The sequence below is a fragment of the Stenella coeruleoalba genome (assembly GCF_951394435.1).
Source record: "Stenella coeruleoalba genome assembly, chromosome: 7".
In the NCBI taxonomy this organism is placed as follows: Eukaryota; Metazoa; Chordata; class Mammalia; order Artiodactyla; family Delphinidae; genus Stenella; species Stenella coeruleoalba.
In genome coordinates, this window is record NC_137153.1 from 107,744,534 (window position 1) to 107,770,412 (window position 25,879).

At 38.0% G+C, this 25,879-nt stretch overlaps 1 long non-coding RNA gene across 2 annotated transcripts in view; it reads left to right on the forward strand.

Annotated features, from left to right (window-relative positions):
• The window catches only part of LOC307189278, an 82,689-nt gene that overhangs the window by 16,905 nt on the left and 39,905 nt on the right, over window positions 1-25,879 (forward strand). The window lies entirely within an intron of this gene.

Below are 25,879 nucleotides of genomic sequence, written 5' to 3' on the forward strand. Positions count from 1 at the left end.
AATGCAGCTATCATTGACACTTCGGCAGACTCTACCTATAGTCTTTTCTCTAAACGTATATAAGTGTTTATTTTGCAAAAATATATTCATGCTCTCCATATTGTTTTGAAATTGGCTTTTTGAAATGGAAGAGTATATTGCAAAAATCATCTCCTGCCTTTAAAATTATTTCCTAATATCACTGCCAATGCTGAAACGTATTTCCTTGGACGAATGAGATAATTTCCTATTATTCGAACTACAGTTATGTCCCAAAGTTTCACATGACAAACAAGAAGGCAATTACTCTCTTTATAACTAAATCTTTGAGTATGATCACCATTACTTCTGTTTGATAAATTTCAATGGGAGGAATTTCTGGATCAATGAGGACACTCAAGTTTAAGCCTTTTGATACGCATTTCCAAATGGCTTTCCAAAAAGGTCCTATTTATTTGCACTCCCAAAAAGCTTATAGGGGTTTGCACTCCCTATAAATATATAGGATATTTGATATGCAATTAAATAAGCAAAAAGTATCTTGTTGATTTAGCATAATCCTTTCTTTTTTTTTTTTCATAATCCTTTCTGATGTATATTTTCCTTTACATAGTAAACTTATATATATATGTATATTAATTTTATTAATTGGGTTCTCGATTCACCTTCCAGTTCAGTATTTATCTTTTTTTTCTCATTGGTTCATAAAAGGTTTTTTATATTGCCCTTTGTCTGTCATGTCTGCCTCATAAAAGTTTCATTTCTTTTTGCTGTCTGCCTTTGAAATGGAAAATGATTTATGATACAATGCCAATTGATTTGAAATGCTACCAGTATTATATATTGATTCATATATACACTCAGATCAGTTTAAGAACATTTAAAAATAATTCGTCAGCCTGCTCCTCTACCACTGCTCTATTTTTAAATTATTTTGGTTCATATCAATATTACTCTTTGTTTTTTTTTTTTGGTTTTGTTTTGTTTTTTGGCTGCATTGGGTCTTCGTTGCTGTGCACCAGTGTTCTCTAGTTGTGGTGAGCAGGGGCTACTCTTGGTTGTGGTGCACGGGCTTCTCATTGCGGCGTGAGGGCTTCAGTAGTTGTGATGCACGGGCTTAGTTGCTCCGCGGCATGTGGGATCTTCCCGGACTAAGGAACAAACCTGTGTCCCCTCATTGGCAGGTGGATTCTTAATCAATGTGCCACCAGGGAAGTCCCTCAATATTATTCTTATTGTTATTATTAAAATTAAAACTATATTATTGTAAAGTGGTGCTGGGAAAACTGGACAGCTACATGTCAAAGAATGCAATTAGAACACTTCCTAACAGCATACACAAAAATAAACTCAAATGGATTAAAGACCTAAATGTAAGTCCAGATACTATAAAACTCTTAGAGGAAGACATAGGCAGAACACTCTATGACATATATCACAGCAAGATCCTTTTTGACCCACCTCCTACAGAAATGGAAATAAAAACAAAAATAAACAAATGGGACCTAATGAAACTTAAAAGCTTTTGCACAGCAAAGGAAAACACAAACAAGATGAAAAGAGAATCCCCAGAATGGGAGAAAATATCTGCAAATGAAGCAACTGACAAAGGATTAATCTCCAAAATTTACAAGCAGTTCATGTAGCTCAATATCAAACAAACAAACAAACCAATCCAAAAATGGGCAGAAGACCTAAATTGACATTTCTCCAAAGATATACAGATTGCCAACAAACACATGAAAGGATGCTTAACATCACTAATCATTCGAGAATTGCAAATCAAAACTACAATGAGGTATCACCTCTCACCAGTCAGAATGGCCATCATCAAAAAATCTACAAACAATAAATGCTGGAGGGCTTCCCTGGTGGCGCAGTGGTTGAGAGTCCGCCTACCGATGCAGGGGACACGGGTTCGTGCCCCAGTCCAGGAAGATCCCACATGCCGCGGAGCGGCTGGGTCTGTGAGCCATGGCCACTGAGCCTGCGCGTCCAGAGCCTGTGCTCCGCAACGGGAGAGGCCACAGCAGTGAGAGGCCCGCGTACCGCAAAAAAAAAAAAAAAAAATTTGCTGGAGAGGGTGTGGAGAAAAGGGAACCCTCTTGTGTTGTTGGTAGGAATGTAAATTGGAATATTTACATTCCAATTGGAATGGAATATTACTCAGCCAAAAAAAGAAACGAAATTGAGTTATTTGTAGTGAGGTGGATGGACCTAGAGTCTGTCATACAAAGTGAAGTAAGTCAGAAAGAGAAAAAAATATGCTGTATGCTAACACATATATATGGAATCTAAAAAAAAAAAAATGGTTCTGAAGAACCTAGGGGCAGGGCAGGAATAAAGACACAGGCGTAGAGAATGGACTTGAGGACACGGGGAGGGGGAAGGGTAAGCTGGGATGAAGTGAAAGAGTGGCATGGACTTATATATACTACCAATTGTAAAATAGATAGCTAGTGGGAAGCAGCCACATAGCACAGGGAGATCAGCTCCATGCTTTGTGACCACCTAGAGGGGTGGGATGGGGGGGTGAGAGGGAGATGCAAGAGAGAGGAGATACGGGGATATATGTATATGTATAGTTGATTCACTTTGTTATAAAGCAGAAACTAACACACCATTGTAAAGCAATTATACTCCAATAAAGATGATTAAAAAAAGAATACAATTAAACAAAAAACTATTATTATTGTGATAGACACCACTTACTGATCATGACCAACATAATATTTCAACATAAAATGCTTCAGAAAATATATCTGATTTATTCTTTCAAACAACTTTATGAAATAGGTACAATTATTATATATTTTTCAGTTAAGAAAACTGAGACATGTGTTATTTACTGTCTAGCAAAACTGAGATTAAAACTCAAGTTGGCCTAACACCAAACCTACAAACTCATATCTGTACAAATAATTTCTCTTTATTAATCTTCAAAATATTTTTTGTGTCTATTCTCAGATGGTTTACTCTTGGAGATAAACTTTAAAATAACTTTATTAACTTTATAAAACCAGCCTTTGCATTTTTTAATAAACTTTTGATTATGGTGTACTACACATATGTACTTAAACCGTAAGTGAGCCTGTGTGTAACCTATACACAGACCAAGAAATTTTCCCTCTTCCACTCATTACTATTCCCCAGTTAAACACTATCCTGACTTCTCCACCATAAATTAGTTTTACTTGGTTTTGAGTCTTAAAGAAACACATACATTTATGTTATTGATTGTCTTTTCATGTGCTTTTTGGCTCTTTGTATATCTTCTATTATGAAATGTCCATTTTTTACTTTTTACTTTTTAAATTCTTTATTTGTGTTATTATTGAAGTAAAGAGTATTTTATATATTCTTGACATTCGTCCTTTTTCAGAATACATATGTGTGTGTGTGTGTGTGTGTGTGTGTGTGTATGTGTGTGTGCATTTTTCCTGTGCTTCCTATTTTTCAACCCTTTTTCCTGAAAAGAAGAACATATGATTAATCCACTTTTCCCATTATGGTAAATACTTACTCCACAATCGTAATCTTTTAAATGTTTCTTCTCAAACTTTTATTTTTTAGCTTTTGTGTTTAGGTATATATGATCCATTTCAATTACATAATTTTGTGACCATTATGGTCAAGGTTTATGTTTTCTAGAGATACACAGTTGTTCAGAGCATCATTTATTGAAAATACTGTCTCCAGTAAATTACTTTGAAAACTTTCTCTAAATTCAATTGAACATATATAAATGTGGGTCTGTTTCTTAACCCTTTCTCCTATTGTCTGATCTATAAATCTATTCTTTTGCTAATAGCACACTGCCTTAATTATTTGAAGCTACATAGTAAGGCTTGAAATCAGGTAAAGGATACGTTTGTAACTTTTTCTTTGCTTTCAAGATTGTTGTAACTACTCTAGGTCTTTCGGATTGCCACATACATTTAGAATTAATTTGCCAATTTCTATTTAAAAATGACTGCTGGGATTTTGATTGGGATTGCAATGAACCTGTAGATCAATATGAGAAGAATAATGAATCCTATTGTTTGTGAATATGGTATATGTCTCTATTTATTTAGGTTTCATTCAACTTCTCTCAGTAGTACAGAAACCTTAAGTATCTAGTTTACTAAACTTTTATATCTGAATAAAACCAAAAGACTTCTCAAAAAGTAGCTTTTTTTTTTTTTTTGTGGTACACGGGCCTCTCACTGTTGTGGCCTCTCCTGTTGCGGAGCACAGGCTCTGGACACGCAGGCTCAGTGGCCATGGCTCACAGGCCCAGCCGCTCCACGGCATGTGGGATCTTCCTGGACCGGGGCACGAACCCATGTCCCCTGCATCGGCAGGCGGACTCTCAACCACTGCCCCACCAGGGAAGCCCAAAAAGTAGCTCTTTTTAATTCTATTTCTGATACCTCTAAATATGAGTCAGTAATAGGTTTCTTCCTTTTGTGTGTTTCCTTTCGCTTCCCTCTCTTAGCATAGCAGGCAACTTTTAGTTGAATGCTACCATGTCCTTTTCTTTCAGACTTTCACCATATCCTTTGGTAGAACGTAGACTAGTGGTAAAGCACTTTAATATGACCAGAAACTGGGCTGATATAAAGTAGAGTTGCAGTTCTTATAAAGTTTCATCTCCCTGGTTTGCACACTCCTTGACTACAGCTCTTCCAAGGATTCCCAGCTGAGATCCTGGGCGTTTATTAGGTCCCCTCCCTGTTGTGGTTTCTGATCACCAATTTTTGTCTGGTCAGCTCTGAGAGACTTAGAACACTCTGTTCTACACTTAAAAAGGCTGCCGCCTTGCTGGCTATTCTCCTGACCTCTACAGTTCAAGAATTCAGCACATATTTCAAGAAAAACCAACAATAGTGCTCACTTCTGTGAACTCTCCTTTTTATGAGAATCTTGGCTTCCTAGGTCTTGGTTACCTTGACAGTCATAAAATATTTTTTTCTCCTCAGATTTGTGAGTTCACCAAAAATTCTACTGTTTTCTTTACCACTTAGCAATGGCCATCTGCCTCCTTCTTCCAGTAATAATAATAGGCAAATGCCCTGAGGAATGATGTGGGTAGATGCTGTATGGTACCTAAACTTTCTATGATTCTCTTCACTCTGGATTCCTGGAATCTCAAGACACATTTCTCTCAATAGTTATGTCTTTTAAACAATTATTGAAAACTTTTTTGTCTTTTTTTTTTTTCTCTTTGTTCCCAGTGGGAGACTGGTCTTATACAAGCTACTACATCATGGCCTGAGAATTGTCCTTTTTGTATGTGATTTATCTTTCAGGACATTTGCCCATTTCATTTATATCATCAAATTTATTGGCTTTAAGTAGTTCATATTATTCACTTTTTTTTTTTGTAGCATCTAAATGATGCCCTTCTTTCATTCCTGATATTGGTAGTTAGAACGTTCTCTCTTTTTTTCTTGATCAGTCAAGATAGAAGTTTGTCACTTTTAGTAGTCTTTCCAAAAAACCAACTTTTGATTTCAGTGATTTCCTATATTTTGTTCATTTAAAAAATATTACCACTCTTTATTATTCTGTATTTTTACTTTCCTTGGATTTACTTTGCCTCTCTTCCTCTAGTTTCCTAACGCAGAAGATTAGAAAATATTTTTAGACCTTTTTCTCTGATCTAATAAATAATTTAAAACTATAGATTTCCCATATAAGCACTGATATCTCATATGTCATCTCTTCACAACTTTTGATATTTTCATGTATATTTGAATTCAAAATATTTTCAAATTTTCTGTGTAATTTCCTCTGTCATCCATTGTTTTTTAGAAGTGTGTTATTTAAATTTCAAGTGCTTGGAGAGCTTTCAGATTTTTCTCTGTTATTGATCTCAAGTTTTATTATGATCAAAGAACATGCTTTGTATAAATTGATTTATTTTAAACTTATTGAGACCTTTTATGGTCTAGAAAATGATCTATCTTGGTGAATGTTCCATGTGTGCTTGAATAGATTGTAATCTCTTGTTTTGGGACTGAATACTCTAGAAACATCAAGTAAGTTCAACTGATTAGTAATTTTCAATTTTTCTATATCCTGGGCAAATTTCTTTCTGATTGTTCTATCAGTTAATGAGAGACAGGTATTGAAATCTCAAGTATATTTTTTGTCTATTTCTCCTTTCAATTCTGTCAGTTTTTGCTTTGTAAATTTTGTGCTTTGCTTTGTTGTTAAACATATGTAAATGATGATTTTATATTTTCCTATTATAGTCACCCTTTTATTATTATGAAATTTCCCTCTTTTCTTTAGAAATACACTTGTTTTAATGTCTGTTTTGTCTGATATTAATACAACCACTATAGGTTGCTTATACTTACTGTATGTATGATTCCTGTTTCCAGAAACTTAATTTCCACCTATTTGTTTCTTTGCATTTAAAGTATGTCTCCTGTAGGCAGCGTATAGTTGAATCTCACTTTTTATTGAGTTTCAGAATCTCTGCCTTTTGATTGGAGTATTTAATTCATTTACATTTAAGATAATTATTAAATAGATTTAGATCTAACAATCTAATTGTTTTCCAATTTCCCTTTTTTTTGTTTTATTATTTATTTATTATTTGTATTGTTTTATTCCTTTTGTGTTAAGCAAATATTTTTTAGTATGTCATTTGAATTCCACAACTGAATTTTTGGCTACATTTTCTTGCATTGTTATTTTTGTTTGATCTGGGAATTACAATATGCATATTTAAATTATTACCTTCTATTTAAAATCAATCCTGAATTTCTTCTAGTTAAAACAAAAATAGATGATTCTGGCTGCAGTAAATTTCCAATTACTCCACTTCCATCCTTTGTAATATTTTGCCATATATATTATCTTATACATAGATAAATAGATCACTTGATACATAGAGATAGGTACTATAGATATAGATAGGTACTATGTATCCATAGATATCTACATAAGTATATCTGTCTATACCTATATCTACATCTATATCTGTATATTACACAGATATGTTATACACAACAACACTTGTTGCATAATTTTTGCTTTAAATAGCCATATATCTTTAAAGGAATCAAGCACGATGACTGTGGAGATGCACTGACTGGATCTCCTTTAGCGTACATGCTGAGGGTAGTGTAGTTAACTGACACTTCCAGGTGCTGTTCCCATAAACAATGAGGTCATGCTTCCCCCAGGCTGCTCATAGCCAATGACTGAGCAAGCTGGAGATACTGCATTCCTGCTCAATGTGGAATTATCTGACAGGCCCTCTGGCTGAGATTTTCTTAGAAATGTCCTGTGGGCTGAAGACTTTCCTACCCAATCCATCTTTTGTTCTCTCTGTTCACCAACGTTGGACCTGCACTTTAGTCTGAACGCTCTCTGCCTGCTCACATTCTCTCCCCAATAATTCTTCACATACATTTCCTTAAAGTAATCTATCACATTTAAACCCAACTAAGTGTCTCATTCTTGGATGACTTAAACTGACTTAAGAAAAATTATATACATATAGTTGACCCTTTAACAACATGGGTTTGAACTGAGTGGGTCAATTTGTATGTGGAATTTTTTTTTCTTTTTTTTTGCGGTATGCGGGCCTCTCGCTGTTGTGGCCTCTCCCGTTGCGAAGCACAGGCTCCGGACGCACAGCCTTAGGGGCCATGGCTCATGGGCCCAGTCGCTCCGCGGCATGTGGGATCTTCCCGGATCGGGTCACGAACCCGTGTCCCCTGCACTGGCAGGTGGACTCTCAACCACTGCGCCACCAGGGAAGCCCTGTATGTGGAATTTTTATTAAAATATTTTAAAATAAATATGTACAGTACTATACGGTCCATGTCTGAATCCAGGGTTGGTTGAATCTGTGTCTGTGGAACAACAGATACAGAGGGCCAACCATAGGACTTGAGTATCTGCAGATTTTGGTATATATGGGGGTTCCTGGAACAAATACCTTGCTGATACCAAGGGACCGGATGACTGTGTATATGATTTACAGTGTTCTTTATCCCTTCCTGTATATACAAGTCACTATCTGATTTTACTTCTTTTCAGCCTAAAAGATTTCCTTTAGCATTTCTTTAAATTGTGTCTAGTAGCAATGGATTCTGTCAGTTTTGTTTCTCTGAAAATGTCTTTATGACACCTTTAGTTTTTTCTTTTTTAATTCTTTCAGTACTTTAAATATCTAAATCCAATATCTGGCTTTCATTCAGATGTTAATTATAGTATTGTGCTCCTCCTTGTAGTGTGTTGTTTTTATGTTGATGCTTTTAATTTGTTTGTATTATTTTTGGCTCTCAGCAGGTTTACAAACTTATGTGTTTTTTTTGTTTTTTAAATTTTGTACAGTTTTATTGAGATTTTTTTGGTTTTCATCCATATCCTCCTTGGGGGGTTGTTGAGCTTCTTGAATCTGTAAATCAACAAATTTAGGGGAAATTTGACAATTATATCTTTAAATATTTTTTGCTCCATTCTATCTTCTCATTCTGGGAGTCCAATTGTTGGACTACTTGACCTTGACCATGGGTCTCTGTGGCCCTTTATGTATTTTTTCAACATCTCTCCTTTCTGTTATTTGAGTAGAAAATTTCTAGAAATCTTTCTTCAAATTCACCAATTATTTCTTCTGCCATCTCAAATCTATTGTTGAACCCATCTAGTAATTTTTTTTTCATCTCAGTTGTTACGCTTTTCAAATCTAGAATTTTAAAAATTCCTTTTCAAAGCTTCTGTTTCTCTGTTAACATTTCATTTCTATTCACTCATGAATACCATTTTTCAAATTTATTTTCCTTTAAATCTTTGGAAACATTTGTGTTAGCTGCTTTTGATATCTTTGCCAACTAAATCCAATAGCTAGACATACTCAGAGTCAGTTTCTATTGACTGGGTTTTCCTAGTTTGTTTTCTTGCCTAAGGGTCATACTTTCTTGTTCTTTGTATGTTTGGTAATTTGGGGTTAAAAACTGAACATTGCAGATAATATGTTATATAGGCTTCGGGACTCTGTTGTGTCAGTTCTAATAGGCGGTTAACTTGGCTGTACTCACACTGAACTCCCTCTCGCTGTGGTGTGCAGCAGCTGATATATCTTTGTTCAGTTTTTTGGCTTCAGGCTGTTGCTTTTTGAGACGTGTGCTCTGGATATCTCCCATATCTACATAATTTAGTGGTCAGCCAAAGTTTGGTGTAGACTTTATACTTAGATTTTATTTGAGGGTCACTCTCTGTGATTCCCATGGATTAAGCTTTCTTTCTTAATCTTCTGGTTCTTTTAATAGCTCTCATGCCTGCCCTGTAATACCTTGAGAGGATTCCACTTCTCTGCCATCAGAGATCTGTGTTGGGTGGGCAGCTCTCTTAGGTAAGAAAGTCCCAACATCACAGTTCTTTTTGGTGCAGTAGCAGTCTTTGAAATATAACCTCTTCTCCAGTTTTGACCTGCCTGCTCTTCGTTATTTTGCAGTGTCTTCAAATGGTTTTTAAATAATTTTATCCAGTTTTTATCATTGTTATCTGTGTAAGAAATCACCTGTTCTCATCACGTGGCCATTACCAGAAATCATGGTCCTGATTTAATAGTATTTTCCTCATGCTAGTTTCCATTTATGTGTAGGTAAAATTATATGCTATATTTGTCACATTTTGGAATATTGTGTTCATTACAAATTAGACAAATAAATTAAAAAGCATACTTCTTTTTATGTGCTTAAGAACTATTAAAGTTTCTTAGAAGCTGTGTTTCTTTAAGATTTAAAAATCTCTCTATGTCCTGGCTATTGTAAATAGTACTGCAATGAATATTGGGGTACATGTGTCTTTTTGAATTATGGTTTTCTCAGGGTATATGCCCAGTAGTGGGATTGCTGGATCATATGGTAGTTCTATTTTTCGTTTTTTAAGGAACCTCCATACTGTTCTCCACAGTGGCTGTATCAATGTACATTCCCACCAACAGTGCAAGAGGGTTCCTTTTGTGTTTGGAGGTTGTACCTCACTTCATAGCCTCCAGGTTTTACTCTTTCCTCCTCAACAGAGTTTGTGAGCTTACAGTTACTTTTAAAAATACATTCCTTTTTTCTATTGAAAAAAATCTTTCCATTAAACACTCTGGGCTCTGTATTGTTTCTGTTTATTATATAATACTTGGGTGATTTTCACGTCACATTCATGATCACTGTGTATTTTAGACTTTCAACATATGCTTATATCAATCTTGATAATTTATATTTATTTAGAAAGTAATTTTCTACATATTTTAAAGTTTATTGGCAAAAGTGTACATCATACTCTTTCATCTGTTTAAAAGACTCCTCTCAGGAAATGAAACTCTCATGCACTGTTGAATGAATGTAAATGGGTGAATGAATGTAAATGGGTGCAGCCACTATGGGAAGCAGTGTGGAGGTTCCTCAGAAAACTAAAAATAGAGCTACCATGTGAACCAGCAATTCCACCCTTGGGTATATTTCCAAAGAAAACAAAATCACTAATTTGAAAAGATACATGCACCCCAATGTTCATGGCAGCATTATTTACAATTGCCAAGATATGGAAGCAACCCAAGTGCCCAAGGACAGATGAATGAAGAAGACATTATATATATATATATATATATATATATATATATATATATATACACACACACACACACACACACACACACACACACACACACATTACTTAACCATAAAAAAAGAATGAAATTTTGCCATTTGCAACAATATGGATGGAACTGGAGGTTATTATTCTTAGTGAAATAAGTCAGACAGAGAAAGAAAAATACTGCATGTTTTCACTTCTATGTGAATCTGAAAAATAAAAGGAATGAATATAACGAAATAGAAACAGACTCACAGATACAGAGAGCAAACAATTGGTTACCAGTGGGAAGAAGGAAGAGGAGAGGGGCAAAATATGGGTATGGGATTAAGAGGTACAAACTATTGATACTATGTATAAAATAGATAAGCTGCAAGGATATACTGTACAGCAGAGGGAATTTCACCTATTTTATAATAAATTTAAATGGATTATAATCTGTAAAATATAAATCACTATGTTGTACACATGAAACTAATACATTGTAAACCAACTATACATCAGTAAAAAATTAATTAATTAAAATAAATAAATTAAAAAATAAATGACTCCTCTCTGTCCATAGTCGTAAGTTCTTTTTCTTTTCTAATGTGGCTTATTTGGGTTTTCCTTAGTTTTCTATTACACTCACTTAAGTTGGCTATTTATGTATCAACCCTGCTCTTTAGGCTCTGACCACCTTGAAGTCAAGAATCCTGCTTTGCTCACCTTTGTGTTTAAAACACCTAGTACACCTTGTAGGTCTTTTCTGATTGTGTACTTAAACGAACTGCAAAGACTCTGCGTTATCTCTGAAGGAACTACTGATTAAACCGATCTAAGAATTTCATTTTCACCAATGGTGAAGCTAAGAGGAAAGTGGACTTGCCCAAGGTTACATAGCAAGTTTGTGGTAGACCAGAAATTTCTTCTTCCCAACAAACCATGCTGTCTTGCTAAAATGGATTAAACGGAAGACAGCTTCAATTACCACCTCTTCCACACACATATATTGAAGTAAATTATGTACTTATTCCAAAGCAATTTAAGCTCTAAAATTGTGACAGTCTTTCCATTAATATTCTGCTTCGTAAAATCATTTTTGGTTATTAATGACACCTAAATTCAGGGCTTCTTGTTCTTGGTGTTGTGTCATCCCAGGAACATGTCAGTGTGTGATGGATGTTGCTAATTTAGTGATTCTTTGCAACTTTGTAGAGAATCACCCTGCCAGTTTTTGGCAAGAAGATTTGGTTTATTAAACTTGGAATGCACCATCCAGGATAAATAATGTCTAGGTCTGTCGCACTTTAGGAATGTGTTCCAACTGAGGAAAATAAATAAGCTTTCTCTTTTCTCTCAGCTATATCTATTCATTTTGACGTCAATATTCTGTGACGATAAACATAGAATATCGAAGGAAGGATTAAGCTGTCACTCAGGAGACCTGGGTTCTTTTTTTTTTTTTTTTTTTTTTTTTTTGCGGTTCGCAGGCCTCTCACTGCTGTGGCCTCTCCTGTTGCGGAGCACAGGCTCAGCGGCCATAGCTTATGGGCCCAGCCACTCCGCTGCATGTGGGATCTTCCCGAACAGGGGCATGAACCCGTGTCCCCTGCATTGGCAGGCAGACTCTCAACCACTGCACCACCAGGGAAGCTCGAGACCTGGGTTCTTAACCAAACTCTACCATTAACTTTCTGATGACTTATTTCCTTTCTAGGGATCACAGATCCCTTATCTTTAAATTGAAGCACTTAAATGTGTACACAGAGTCTGAGCATACCTCAGAGATGCCTTAGAGATCTCTGTTTAATGCATAAGGACAGAAAAGCTTTCAGAAGCCAAAGCTTTGTCTAACCCCTGAATATAAAAAGGAAGCCCAGTTTTTTTAGAGAAGCATTTCCTTTCTTTTCTGCCATTAATCAAGAATTCAAAAAATTGCACCCTCATTGCGATGGAAGCCAGCCTCCAAAACTTTCACAAGGGAGATACAGAAACTATGTTCTCAATAGTCAAAAGACTGGGAAATCACTTTCAGCACTTTTGTTTTAAATTTGTGGGTGAAAGGAAGCAGAAGACAAAGACTTTATAGGGGAGGTGGCTTTAGAGATGTTCCTCGAGGAATGAATAAGATTTTCACGTTCATTCGTTAATCCTTCTATTCCTCTAGTACTCTGTTTATTCAGCATGTAATTCTTGGGATCCTACTGTGGACCAGGCACTGTGCTAGTCATTGAGGAGACAGTGGTGAGCATTAGGGGGGTTATTGTCTAGGGAGGAGGTAGACATTAACCCGATGATAATCGCATGAATGTATCATTACAACTTACTGTAGCTATTACGCAATAAGAAAGTACAGTGTGACTTGATATAATTCAGTGAGGGCAGTGAAGGATGTCCAGAAAAGGCCTGCTTCTTGGATGCAGTGACCCTTGGGCTGATATCTGCATTGTAACTGGGTTAAGGGGAGGTGTGGGAGGGGTAGAGGAAAGGTTCTGAAGAGGGAGGGAGATTGGTGTCCTTATAGAATGGAAACGAGGTCGGTGAGGCTGCTGCTGAGAGTCAGGAGGGGACGTAGGGAAAGGATATTCTTGGCTAAGAGCAGATACGGAAAAAAGCACAGCCTGTCCTGAGAATTATAGGTAATTGCATTTGGTACGAGCTTTCCATACCTGAGGAAAGGAAGTGGAAGTTTTTGAGGGAAAAGTAGGTTGCGTTTGTACTATAGAGAGGTTTAGTTGACAGGTTAAATAATCCCTGCTTAGGTACAATGTGTTAAAGAAAGTCAGAAAAGTTATTGTCCTTGGAGCATGCTTTTACAAATGTATATTTTTTGCTAGGTGAGGAGATTTAAAAAAAAAAGGAAAGAGGGCTTCCCTGGTGGCACACTGGTTGAGAGTCCGCCTGCCGATGCAGGGGACGTGGGTTCATGTCCCGGTCCGGGAGGATCCCACATGCTGCGGGGCGGCTGGGCCCGTGGGCCATGGCCGCTGGGCCTGTGCGTCCAGAGCCTGTGCTCCGCAGCGGGAGAGGCCACAACAGTGAGAGGCCCGCGTACTGCAAAAAAAAAAAAAAAAAAAAAGGAAAGAAAAAAAACTCACTCTAAGAAAGGGGGTCTGTGAGGGACACCATGTGTGTAGACAACGGGATGAGTGCCTGCACTGATATTACCACACATCTTGCGGGCCCTTTTATGTGGCTAGTTGCAAAAATGTGTGAGGAATGGAAGCCGAGCCTCTTCCTTTTCATCACCGATGCCGTTTGTTGTTGCTTTCTGCCTGTTTTCTTCCTTGAGGTGTCACCCAAACAGTACATAATGACACGGGGAAAAATAAAAGCATCTCTTTTTCATAGTTGGGTTATAGTAACAGATGGTCATGTTCACTCTGCAAAGACAAATAGCTCAAGTGATAATCACAACAGGGTTGAGAGGTGCAGGAGGAAGATTTTTGCCAGGATCCCCATTCACAGCTGACTCTGGAAAGAGAACAATGTGCTTTGACAGCTTTTTAGCCCCCGCAAAGAAGAAACACTTAAATACCTGCACTGGAAGAAATAGAGGGCTGAGAAGCGGGCTAGGATACAGGAGTCATCGCACCATGGGGGGCAGCACCCACTCACACCCCCTCAGCTTCTACACCAAACTCTCACCGAGTCCTGTCAAGTTTGTTTCTTAAATTGCTGTCTGTTTCTCCCATCTTCTACCAATTTATTCAGGTCTCTGTTATCTCTTGTCTGTGCTATTTCTTTTTTTTCTTTTAATTTTGAATCTCTCTATTGTTTATTATCTTTTTTAAAAAAATGTATTTATCGATACAGCAGGTTCTTATTAGTTATCTATTTTATACATATTAGTGTATATATGTCAACCCCAATCTCCCAATTCATCCCACCCCCTTCGCTTTCCCCCCTTGGTGTCCATACGTTTGTTCTCTACGTCTGTGTCTCTATTTTTGCCTTGCAAACCAGTTCATCTGTACCATTTTTCTAGATTCCACATACATGTGTTAATATATGGTACTTGATTTTCTCTTTCTGACTTAACTTCACTCTGTATGACAGTCTCTAGGTCAATCCACATCTCTGCAAATGACCCAATTTCATTTCTTTTTATGGCTGAGTAATATTCCATTGTATATATGTGCCACATCTTCTTTATCCATTCATCTGTCGATGGACACTTAGGTTGCTTCCATGACCTGGCTATTGTAAATAGTGCTGCAATGAACACTGGGGTGCATGTGTTTTTTGAATTATGGTTTTCCCTGGGTATATGCCCAGTATTGGGATTGCTGGGTCATATAGTAGTTCTATTTTTAGTTTTTTAAGGAACATCCACACTGTTCTCCATAGTGGTTGTATCAATTTACATTCCCACCAACAGTGCAAGAGGGTTCCCTTTTCTGCACACCCTCTCCAGCATTTGTTGTTTGTAGATTTTCTGATGATGCCCATTCTAACTGGTGTGAGGTGATACCTCACTGTAGTTTTGATTTGCATTTCTCTGATAATTAGTGGTGTTGAGCAGCTTTTCATGTGCTTCCTGGCCATCTGTATGTCTTCTTTGGAGAAATGTCTATTTAGGTCTTCTGACCATTTTTTGATTGGGTTGTTTGTTTCTTTAATATTGAGCTGCATGAGCTGTTTATATACTTTGGAGATTAATCCTTTGTCCATTGATTCATTTGCAAATATTTTCTCCCAGTCTGAGGGTTGTCTTTTCATCTTGTTTATCGTTTCCTTTGCTGTGCAAAAGCTTTTAAGTTTCATTAGGTCCCATTTGTTTATTTTTGTTTTTATTTCCATTACTCTAGTAGGTGGGTCAAAAAAGGTGTTGCTGTGATTTATGTGAAAGACTGTTCTTCATATGATTTCCTCTAAGAGTTTTATAGTGTCTGGTCTTACATGTAGGTCTTTAATCCATTTTGAGTTTATTTTTGTGTATGGTGTTAGGGAGTGTTCTAATTTCATTCTTTTACATGTAGCTGTCCTTTTATTTCTTTCATCAGTGCCTTATAGTTTTCTGAGTACAGGTGTTTTACCTCCTTAGGTAGGTTTATTCCTAGATATTTTATTCTTTATGTTGCAATGGTGAATGGGATTTTTTCCTTAATTTCTCTTTCTGATCTTTCGTTGTTAGTGTATAGGAATGCAAGAGATTTCTGTGCATTACTTTTCTATCCTGCAACTTTACCAAATTCATTGATGAGCTCTAGTAGTTTTCTGGTGGCATCTTTAGGATTTCCTATATATAGTATCATGTCATCTGCAAACAGTGACAGTTTTATTTCTTCTTTTCTGATTTTTATTCCTTTTATTTCTTTTAATAAGAAATAAATTGAATAAGAGTGGCAAGAGTGGACATCCTTGTCTTGTTCCTGATCTTAGAGGAAATGCTTTCAGTTTTTCACCATTGAGAATGATGTTTGCTGTGGGTTTGTTGTATATGGCCTTTAGTATGTTGAGGTAGGTTCCCTCTATGCCCATTTTCTGGAGAGTTTTTATCATAAACGGGTGTGGAATTTTGTCAAAAGCTTTTTCTACATCTATTGAGATGATCATATGGGTTTTATTCTTCAGTTTGTTAAATGGTGTATCACATTGTTTGATTTGCATATATTGAAGAAACCTTGCATTCCTAGGGTAAATCCCACTTGGCCATGGTGTATGCTCCTTTTAATGTAGTGTTGGATTCTGTTTGCTAGTATTTTGTTGAGGATTTTTGCATCTATATTCATGAGTGATAGTGGTCTGTAATTGTCTTTTTTTATAGTATCTTGGTCTGGTTTTGGTATCAGGGTGATGGTGGCCTCATAGAATGAATTTGGGAGTGTTCCTTCCTCTGCAAGTTTTTGGAAGAGTTTGAGAAGGATCGGTGTTAGCTCTTCTCTAAATGTTTGATAGAATTCACCTGTGAAGCCATCTGGTCCTGGACTTTGTTGGAAGATTTTTAATCACAGTGTCAATTTCATTACTTTTGATTGGTCTGTTCATATTTTCTATTTCTTTCTGGTTCAGTCTTGGAAGACTATACCTTTCTAAGAATTTGTCCATTTCTTCCAGGTTGTCCATTTTATTGGCATAGAGTTGCTTGTAGTAGTCTCTTATGATGCTTTGTATTTCTTCAGTGTCCGTTGTAACTTCTCCTTTTTCATTTCTAATTTTATTGATTTGAGTCCTTTCCCTGTTTTTCTTGATGAGTCTGGCTAAAGGTTTATCAGTTTTGTTTATCTTTTCAAAGAACCAGCTTTTAGTTTAATTGATCTTTGCTATTGTTTTCTTTGTTACTATTTCATTTGTTTATGCTCTGATTTTTATGATTTCTTTCCTTCTACTAACTTTGGGTTTTGTTTGTTCTTTTTCTCCAGTTCCTTTAGGTGTAAGTTTAGATTGTTTATTTGAGATTTTTCTTGTTTCTGAGGTAGGATTATATTGCTGTAAGCTTCCCTCATAGAACTACTTTTGCTGCATTCCATAGGTTTTGGATTGTCGTGTTTTCATTGTCATTTCTCTCTAGGTATTTTTTGATTTCCTCTTTGCTTTCTTCAGTGATCTCTTGGATATTTAGTAACGTATTGTTTGGCCTCCATGTGTTTGTGCTTTTTACGTTTTTTTTCCCATAATTGATTTCTAATCTCATAGCGTTATGGTCAGAAAAGATGCTTGATATGATTTCAGTTTTCTTAAATTTACCAAGGATTGATTTATGACCCAAGGTGTGATCTATCCTGGAGAACGTTCCATGTGCACTTGAGAAGAAAGTGTAATCTGCTTTTTCCAGATGGAATGTCCTATAAATATCAATTAAATCTATCTGGTCTGTTGTGTCATATAAAGCTTGTGTTTCCTTATTAACTTTCTGTCTGGATGATCTGTCCATTGGTGTAAGTGAGGTGTTAAAGTCCCCCACTATTATTGTGTTCCTGTCGATTTCCCCTTTTATGGCTGTTAGCATTTGCCTTATGTATTGAGGTGCTCCTATGTTTGGTGCATATATATTTATAATTGTTATATCTTCTTCCTGGATTGATCCCGTGATCATTATGTAGTGTCCTTCCTTGTCTCTTGTAACATTCCTTTTTTAAAGTCTATTTTATCTGATATGAGTATTGCTACTCCAGCTTTCTTTTGATTTCCATTTGCATGGAATATCTTTTTCCATCCCCTCACTTTCAGTCTGTATGTGTCCCTCAGTCTGAAGTGTGTCTCTTGTAGACATCATATATATGGATCTTGTTTTTGTATCCATTCAGCAAGCCTGTGTTTTTTGGTCGGAGCATTTAATCCGTTCACATTTAAGGTAATTATCGATATGTATGTTTCTACTACCATTTTCTTAATTATTTTGGGTTTGTTTTTGTAGGTCCTTTTCTTCTCTTGTATTCCACTTAGAGAAGTTCCTTTAGCATTTGTTGTAGAGCTGGTTTGGTGGTGCTGAATTCTCTTAGCTTTTGCTTTTCTGTAAAGCTTTTGATTTTTGCAGCGAATCTGAATGAGATCCTTGCCAGGTAGAGTAATCTTGGTTATAGGCTCTTCCCTTTCATCACTTTAAACATATCCTGCCACTCCCTTCTGGCTTGTAGAGTTTCTGCTGAGAAATCAGCTCTTAACCATATGGGAGTTCCCTTGTATGTTATTTGGCATTTTTCCATTGTTGCTTTTAATAATTTTTCTTTGTCTTTCACTTTTGTCACTTTGATTACTATGTGTCTCCGCATGTTTCTCCTTGGGTTTATCCTGCCTGGGACTCTCTGCGCTTCCTGGACTTGGGTGGCTATTTCCTTTCCCATGTTAGGGAAGTTTTTGACTATAATCTCTTCAAATATTTTCTCAGGTCCTTTCTCTCTCTCTTCTCCTTCTGGGACCCCTATAATGCTAATGTTCGTGCATTTCATGCTGTCCCAGAGGTCTCTTAGGCTGTCTTCATTTCTTTTCATTCTTTTTTCTTTATTCTGTTCCATAACAGTGAATCCCACCATTCTGTCTTCCAGGTCACTTATCCGTTCTTCTCCCTCAGTTATTCTGCTATTGATTCCTTCTAGTGTATTTTTCATTTCAGTTATTGTATTGTTCATCTCTGTTTGTTTGTTCTTTAATTCTTCTAGGTGTTTGTTCTTTAATTCTTCTAGGTCTTTGTTAAACATCTCTTGCATCTTCTCGATCTTTGCCTCCATTCTTTTTCCAAGGTCCTGGATCATCTTCACTATCATTATTCTGAATTCTTTTTCTGGAAGGTTGCATATCTCCACTTAATTTAGTTGTTTTTCTAGGGTTTTATCTTGTTCCTTCATCTGGTACATAGTCCTCTGCCTTTACATTTTGTCTGTCTGTCTGTGAATGAGGTTTTTGTTCCACAGGCTGCAGGATTGTAGTTCTTCTTGCTTCTGCTGTCTGCCCTCTCGTGGATGAGGCTATCTAAAAGGTTTGTGCAAGCTTCCTGAGGGGAGGGACTGGTGGTGTGTAGAGCTGAGTGTTGCCCTGGTGGGCAGAGCTCAGTAAAACTTTACTCCACTTGTCTGCTGATGGGTGGGGCTGAGTTCCCTCCCTTCTGGTTGTTTGACCTGAGGTGACCCAGCACTGGAGGCTGCAGGCTCTTTTGTAGGGTTAATGGCAGACTCCAGGAGGGCTCATGCCAAGGAATACTTCCCAGAACTTCTGCTGCCAGTGTCCTTGTCCCCACAGTGAGCCACAGCCATCCCCTGCCTCTGCAGGAGACCCTCCAACACTAGCAGGTTGGTCTGGTTCAGTCTCCTATGGGGTCACTGCTCCTTCCCCCGGGTCCTGCTGCGCACACTGCTTTGTGTGTGCCCTCCAAGAGTGGAGTCTCTGTTTCCCCCATTCCTGTCAAAGTCCTGCAATCAAATCCCACTCTCCTTCAAAGTCTGATTCTCTGAGAATTCCTCCTCCTGTTTCTGGAGCCCCAGGTTGGGAAGCTTGACATGGGGTGTAGAACCTTCACTCCGGTGGGTGGACTTCTGTGGTATAAGTGTTCTCCAGTTTGTGAGTCACCCATCCAGTGGTTATGGGATTTTATTTTATTGTGATTGTGCCCCTCCTACCATCTCATTGCTGCTTCTCCTTTGTCTTTGGATGTGGGGTATCTTTTTTGGTGTGTTCCAGTGTCTTCCTGTCGATGGTTGTTCAGCAGTTAGTTGTGATTCCAGTGCTCTCGCAAGAGGGAGCGAGTGCACATCCTTCTACTCCACTATCTTGAACCAATCTCTCTGTTTATTATCTTTTGATTTCAGTAGTTAAAAGTTCAAGACAATATCCAACACATTCAAGTGAGCACAGATAAACTGTTAAACCTAAATTACTTCTTTTCCTAAGTCTGTTCTAAAGACAATTCCTTTAAGTTTCAGCTTTATTGAGGTATAATTGACAAATAAAATTGTAAGATATTTAAAGTGTGCATCATGATGATTTGATAGATCTGTACGTTGTGAAAGGATCCCCCCCATCTAGTTAATTAACACATCCATCTCTTCACATATTTATCTCTTTTTTTGTGAAAACATTTAAGTTCCACTCTCTTAGCAAATTTCAATTATACAATACAGTGTTATCAGGCTTCCCTGGTGGCGCAGTGGTTGAGAGTCCGCCTGCCGACTCAGGGGACATGGGTTCGTGCCCTGGTCTGGGAAGATTCCACATGCCGCGGAGCAGCTGGGCCCATGAGCCATGGCCGCTGAGCCTGCGCATCCAGAGCCTGTGCTCCGCAACGGGAGAGGCCACAACAGTGAGAGGCCCGCATACCACACACAAAAAAAACAAAAACAAAATACAGTGTTATCAAGTGCAGACCTTATTCATCTTGTAACTGCAAATTTGTATACTTTTACCAGCTTCTCCCTATTTCCCCCACCTCCAACCCTTGGCAACCACTTTCTACTATTTTCTACTGTTTCTATGTGTTTGACTTTTCTCTTTAGATTCCACATATAAGTGATACCAGGCAGTATTTGTCTTTCCTCTCTGACTTATCTCACTTAGCATAATGCCCTCAAGGTCCATCCATGTTGTCACAAATGGAAGGATTTCCTTCTTTCTCATGGCTGAATAATATTCCATTGTAAGAAATACCCCACATCCTGTTTATCCATTCATCTGATGATGAACACTTAGGTTGTTTTCATATCTTGGCTATATTGTAAATAATGTTGCAATGAACATGGGAGTGCAGCTGTCTCTTTGATACCCTGCTTTTATTTCCTTTGGATGTATACCCAGAAGTGGGATTGCTGGATCATATCTATGTTATTTCAGTGGCCTCCTAATAACTTCCTTCTTCTTTCTATTATCTGTGCTGCTAAAAAGTTATCTTTCTAAAATACCAATTTGACCATTTTACTTTACCATTTAAAACCCAGTGAGGGTTCCCTATTGGTTTCGATCTATTGTACAACCCAAGTTCTTGAATTTGTTGAAAAATAACCTCTAGGAATCAGCCCCTTCCTAACTTGGAGCCTCATCTCTGCTCAACACCTGTCCATCACAAGGACATTTTTACACTTCTGTTCAATGACTGATGGCCTTAATTTTCAGTTCCATGGATGTTCCAAATAATCCAAACCCCATGTTTTCCCTTTCCAGCTTGCTCTTACTGGAGTAGTTTTCCTTGCTCCTACTCACCCATCAAAACCCTATTCAGCATTTCCTCTCTATGAAGTCTGCTTAAAGCTTGCCTTCAACAGCACTGAATAATTACCTAACTACTTTCTTTTAGCATCTACATATCTTTTACAGATCTCTGTGATTTCGCCATTAATAATTGTAATATGTTATAATTACCTATTAATGTGACAATCTCCTTATTATTTGGGGGCTTCCTGGAGAAAATGGGGTTCTTCATTAGTCATCATTTGTCCTCAAAGGCCATTATGAACTCTCCAAGCAGCAATACTAGCTGATGTTTATAGAAGGTTGCTATGAGCCAGGAATTGTGCTAAGTCATCCTTTCAACAGCAGGGTAGTAGGGGCTCAATACAGTCTTTTGGATTCCAAGTTCCTCATCAGATAGAGTTTGATCCATTTGCTGATTCACAAATAATGGGGTGAAGAAATGACGTCCTTAAAGCACAGTCTCAGCTAAGGACCTGCGATGGAAGAGACAATTAGGTGATGAATAAAAGAGTCATACGTCTGCTATCCAGGATGTTCAATCGGACTCAAAAAGCATTGATTAAATACCTGCTGCATACCCAACCCTGTACTGAGCAATTTACCAAGTGTTTGCTTCAACAGAGGTGCTCTGCCTTATTCCAAGTCAATTTTTCTAATCTGTAAATGAAAATGTATTTGTATTTTGATCATTGTGTTTAAGTTCCATGTGCATAAAAGATCTCACCAGGGACTCAACGCTGAGCACATAGTGGAAAGAGCGAGCACTGGCTAGGAGTCATCAGGGCTCGGGCCCTGCTGTGTGAGCTCAGGCCAGATGCCCCCTCTCTGTGTCTCAGTTTCACCACCTTGAAATTGAGAGAAGTGATCTGGTTGGGTTCTTTTGTCTCTTCCATCTTTGATGCAATCTGTGGCTTAATGGCTCCCTCCTCAGAAGTTTCTCTAAAAATGCCGTTTTCTTTACCTCCAGTTGAAGGAATTCCCCTTCTAGCCTTGAAGGTATAAATATCAAGAGAAGCTGCCAGTGGCATTAGGGCTTCTCTCCTCAAGCTAATCGTAAGGGTTTTTGGAGGTTAAGATATATCCCTAGAACTAAGAAACAGACCAGCAAATAGCCTGTTTCTGGGCCCCGTATTATTCTGATGCCATGTGTTACTAGGTAAGGTCCTAGAGAAGGTAGAGAGGCAGCCGTGAAGTTGCAACGTCTGATATCACATCTCAGCTCTGCCAGTGGTGTGATCTGGGAGGAAAACCTCAAAATGGGGACAACGTTGTACTTATTGCATCAGCTAGTTTTTTAGTAAACCCATGTATGATGTTTAGAATGGTTTGGGCATATAGTGAGAGCTCCTTAAATATTATTATTATTGTTCATATCATTAATCAAAGTGCTACTTAATTTTACATAGAAGAAAACTAGGACCCAGGGAGGTGATGTGACATTTCTATGGTCACAGAGCAACTCCTTCAGTAAGAAGAAGCTAATACCAAATATAAAGGAAGGATCACTATCACAGCAACTGATATTTGTATATAACATTTTAGGTTTGCAAGGGGCATCAGATAGGAACGCTTATCCTCACTCTGCAAGAGAAGAACCAGACGCAGAGAGGGTAAGTGATTTGGTTACAGGGGTAATTCATAGCAAAACTGGGATACGAACCTGGATAATTCAACGCCAGAGCTTCTTCCCGTTGCATTAAATTCACGAGGTTGGTAATCAGTTTAAGCCCCTAGCCCCTGTGCCTCCCTAAATTCTCGGCACTTGAGTCAGTAACATAAGAAAAATTCTGCAAGTTTGGAGATGAGAACATACCAAGGTCAGTGTATCTGTCAAAGTGTCTGTTCAACTGCCTATCAATCATCTGTCTTCCGGTTACTCCCAGTGGATGGGGGGTGAGGAGGGAGAGGGGATGTTAAGCCCTCATTGGACTTGACTTTGCAGACATTGCCTGCTCTTTCTCTCCAGAATCTGCCTCCCCAAGTGCTCCTCTGAGCCCCGTGGGAAACCTTGAAGTTTCCTTTGACACTCCAAGCCCCAGACCCCCAAGCAGATGGTCAAGGACGTTTGCTCACTTACTTAATGGCCCGCTCAGGACGTTTGAGGATCCGCACTATCTTCCTATCAGCCTCTCCAAAACATGCATTATCCATCCGTCCTTGAAGCAGGTCCCTTGATGCATTGATTAAAACAGTCCTGTGTCGGATAAAGCCGACGCAATTTTCCAAAAGTCATCATCTCGGCATTTCCCCTGCCACTGTGGAGCACCCCACCTCCAATTTGGGGACTTGCTCATTTGTTTTCCTTCAGACTATCTTCGAGACACTGTTTCCAGTGACCTCTGCTAAAGGAAGAGAACAGTACACTCTTATCCTGATATTATGCAGCCACAGTGACAAATTGGTCTATTTTGTATGCTTGACAGAAATGGTAGAGGTAGGAAACAGGAGAGACATATGAACTCACTGTATCTTTGACCACTTGTAGATAGAGTTTGGAAAACTTTGTTTTTTCTTTTTTTTTTTTTTCTTGTTTCTCTCCTTATGTCTGTTCTCATATATTCTCCCTTCAGTTAGTCCTGGAATGTGACAACATTTCCAAAGTAGGCTGCAATTTGAGTAGATTTTTGAAGGCAGTATGACCATGAACAAATTTGTCATGATTTTCTTGAAACAGCTCCCCCTAACCTCTCTCCCCTGCCCATCCTTCTTAGAGACACACTCTCCAACTTCTCTGGTAGTCAAATGCTGGATTTGTTTTTACCCTACCCTCTTTTTCATTGTTCATGTCATTAAATCTTATCAAATCTCCCTTAAAAATTTTTAGTTTGTTCACCTCTCTTTGCATTATCTATCACGTGTCCCTTGTATGGGTCTATGAGAGGGTGACTTTCCTGCGTCTGCTTTTGTGTAATTTTTGTTACTTCCACCGCATTTTCTTACACTGCATCATCATCTATTGTTCTGCATTGAATTGTAATGAATGTAAAGCATGGTTGATTCACCCATGTGGGTGTTGTATTGATGTTCTCCCCTGAGCATTCCCTGGCTCTCGGGGTCATTATCTATCTACTATGTCTCTCAAAACAGAAAGCGACAAATGAATGAGTGATGGATGGAATGAGAAGAAATTATCTCTTGATCACGGAGGGGGTCCAGGTGGCTGGGAGGTAATTCTACAAGGTGAATTGTAAGATGGAACTGTTCACTTAGAAACAGATCAGGAGACACAGGGAGAGAAACCAGGAAACTGACCTGCTGAAGCTCTCCTTCCCCCTAGCTGCTTCTCTTCCTTACCACCTGTACTATTCCTGGACCCATCCCTCTGTGCTCTCATGACCTCCTTACTCATCTGTCACCTACACAAGACTGTAATTGCCTTATGAAGGAAGAATTCTGCCTTTACTCTGAATGTACCTTCAGCCCCCAGCAGAGTTCTCAGTGTTTCTTAATAGATGCTTAATACGTTTGAGTTGAATTATGACAACCTTTGGGGCTAGAGACTTTAGAAAAACTTTCATTTGAAAATATAACTTTTTCTCTTCCGTGTTGATTTTCCTTTCATTCTTGCTTGGTATTTTTAAGTTTCGTTTGTTTGCTTTTGGATTGTCATTGTTGTTTTTAATCCTAACCAGTCTAATCTCTGTTAATAAAAAGCTGAAGGAAGGAGCACTGTTTGTCCCCTGGTAGGCCAGGGAATTCAATTGGAGGAGAATATTGCTTGGTAACTATCGCATTCCAAGCAAGAGAACCCATAAAAGAAGATCAGACTTCTGGATAACTGTGAGATCACTTGTTCAGGGTTTTAGTTGGTATGAATTATGTTGGCAAGTGAAAAAGAAAACAATCTGATGTAAACTGACATACACAAAGATGGTATTTATTACGTCACATCATGAAATTTCCAGAGCTGGGGTAGATTTGAGGGTGAATAGATTCAGTGTCTTCAAGAACCTAAGTTATTTTCATCACTCTTCTCTGTTATCTTTGAAATATATACATTGTCCTCAGATTCATTCTTCTGAAGTTCACAACATCATGGCGGCAGCAAATGGGACATTGTGTTTCCTTATTCATATTGAGCCGGAAAATGAGATTCCCAGTCCTAAAATTTGTTCTTCCTTTTAGCCAATTTAGAATGTATGAATAATAGGATGACTAATAGACACCAACAGAATGTGATACACTCATTGGCTTGTGGCTAGATTCCTGGACCCATCAGTGGCTAAAAGGGAAGAGTTACCGTGGTTGGCTTAGACAAAGGTCTCCTAACATTTGCACGATTGACATTTTTGAGGCCAGATATTTCCATGTCCTGAGAATGTTATCTTGTGCATTGAAGGAGCAGCATCCCTGGCTCACTATATGTCAGTAGCATCTCTCCCCAGTTGTGGCAACCAATAATATCTGGACACATTGCCATTTGTTTCCTTGGGGGTAAAGTCACCCCCAGGTTGAAAACCAGTGGCTTAGAACAATAGATTTGAATATTTAAGAATCAACCACCATGTCTGCCTTAATCAATTCCCCCTCCCTTCGCAGATTTTTCCTTTGAGAAATAAACCCTTGAAGTTGTTTTATTTTTAAATATATGCTTTACTTACAAGATCTTCATCATACTATGCCCAGACTATTACACATTCTAACAAGTCTCTCTCGTATTTGCTTCTTAAGAGTCAGAAAGTATGGGAATTCCCTGGCA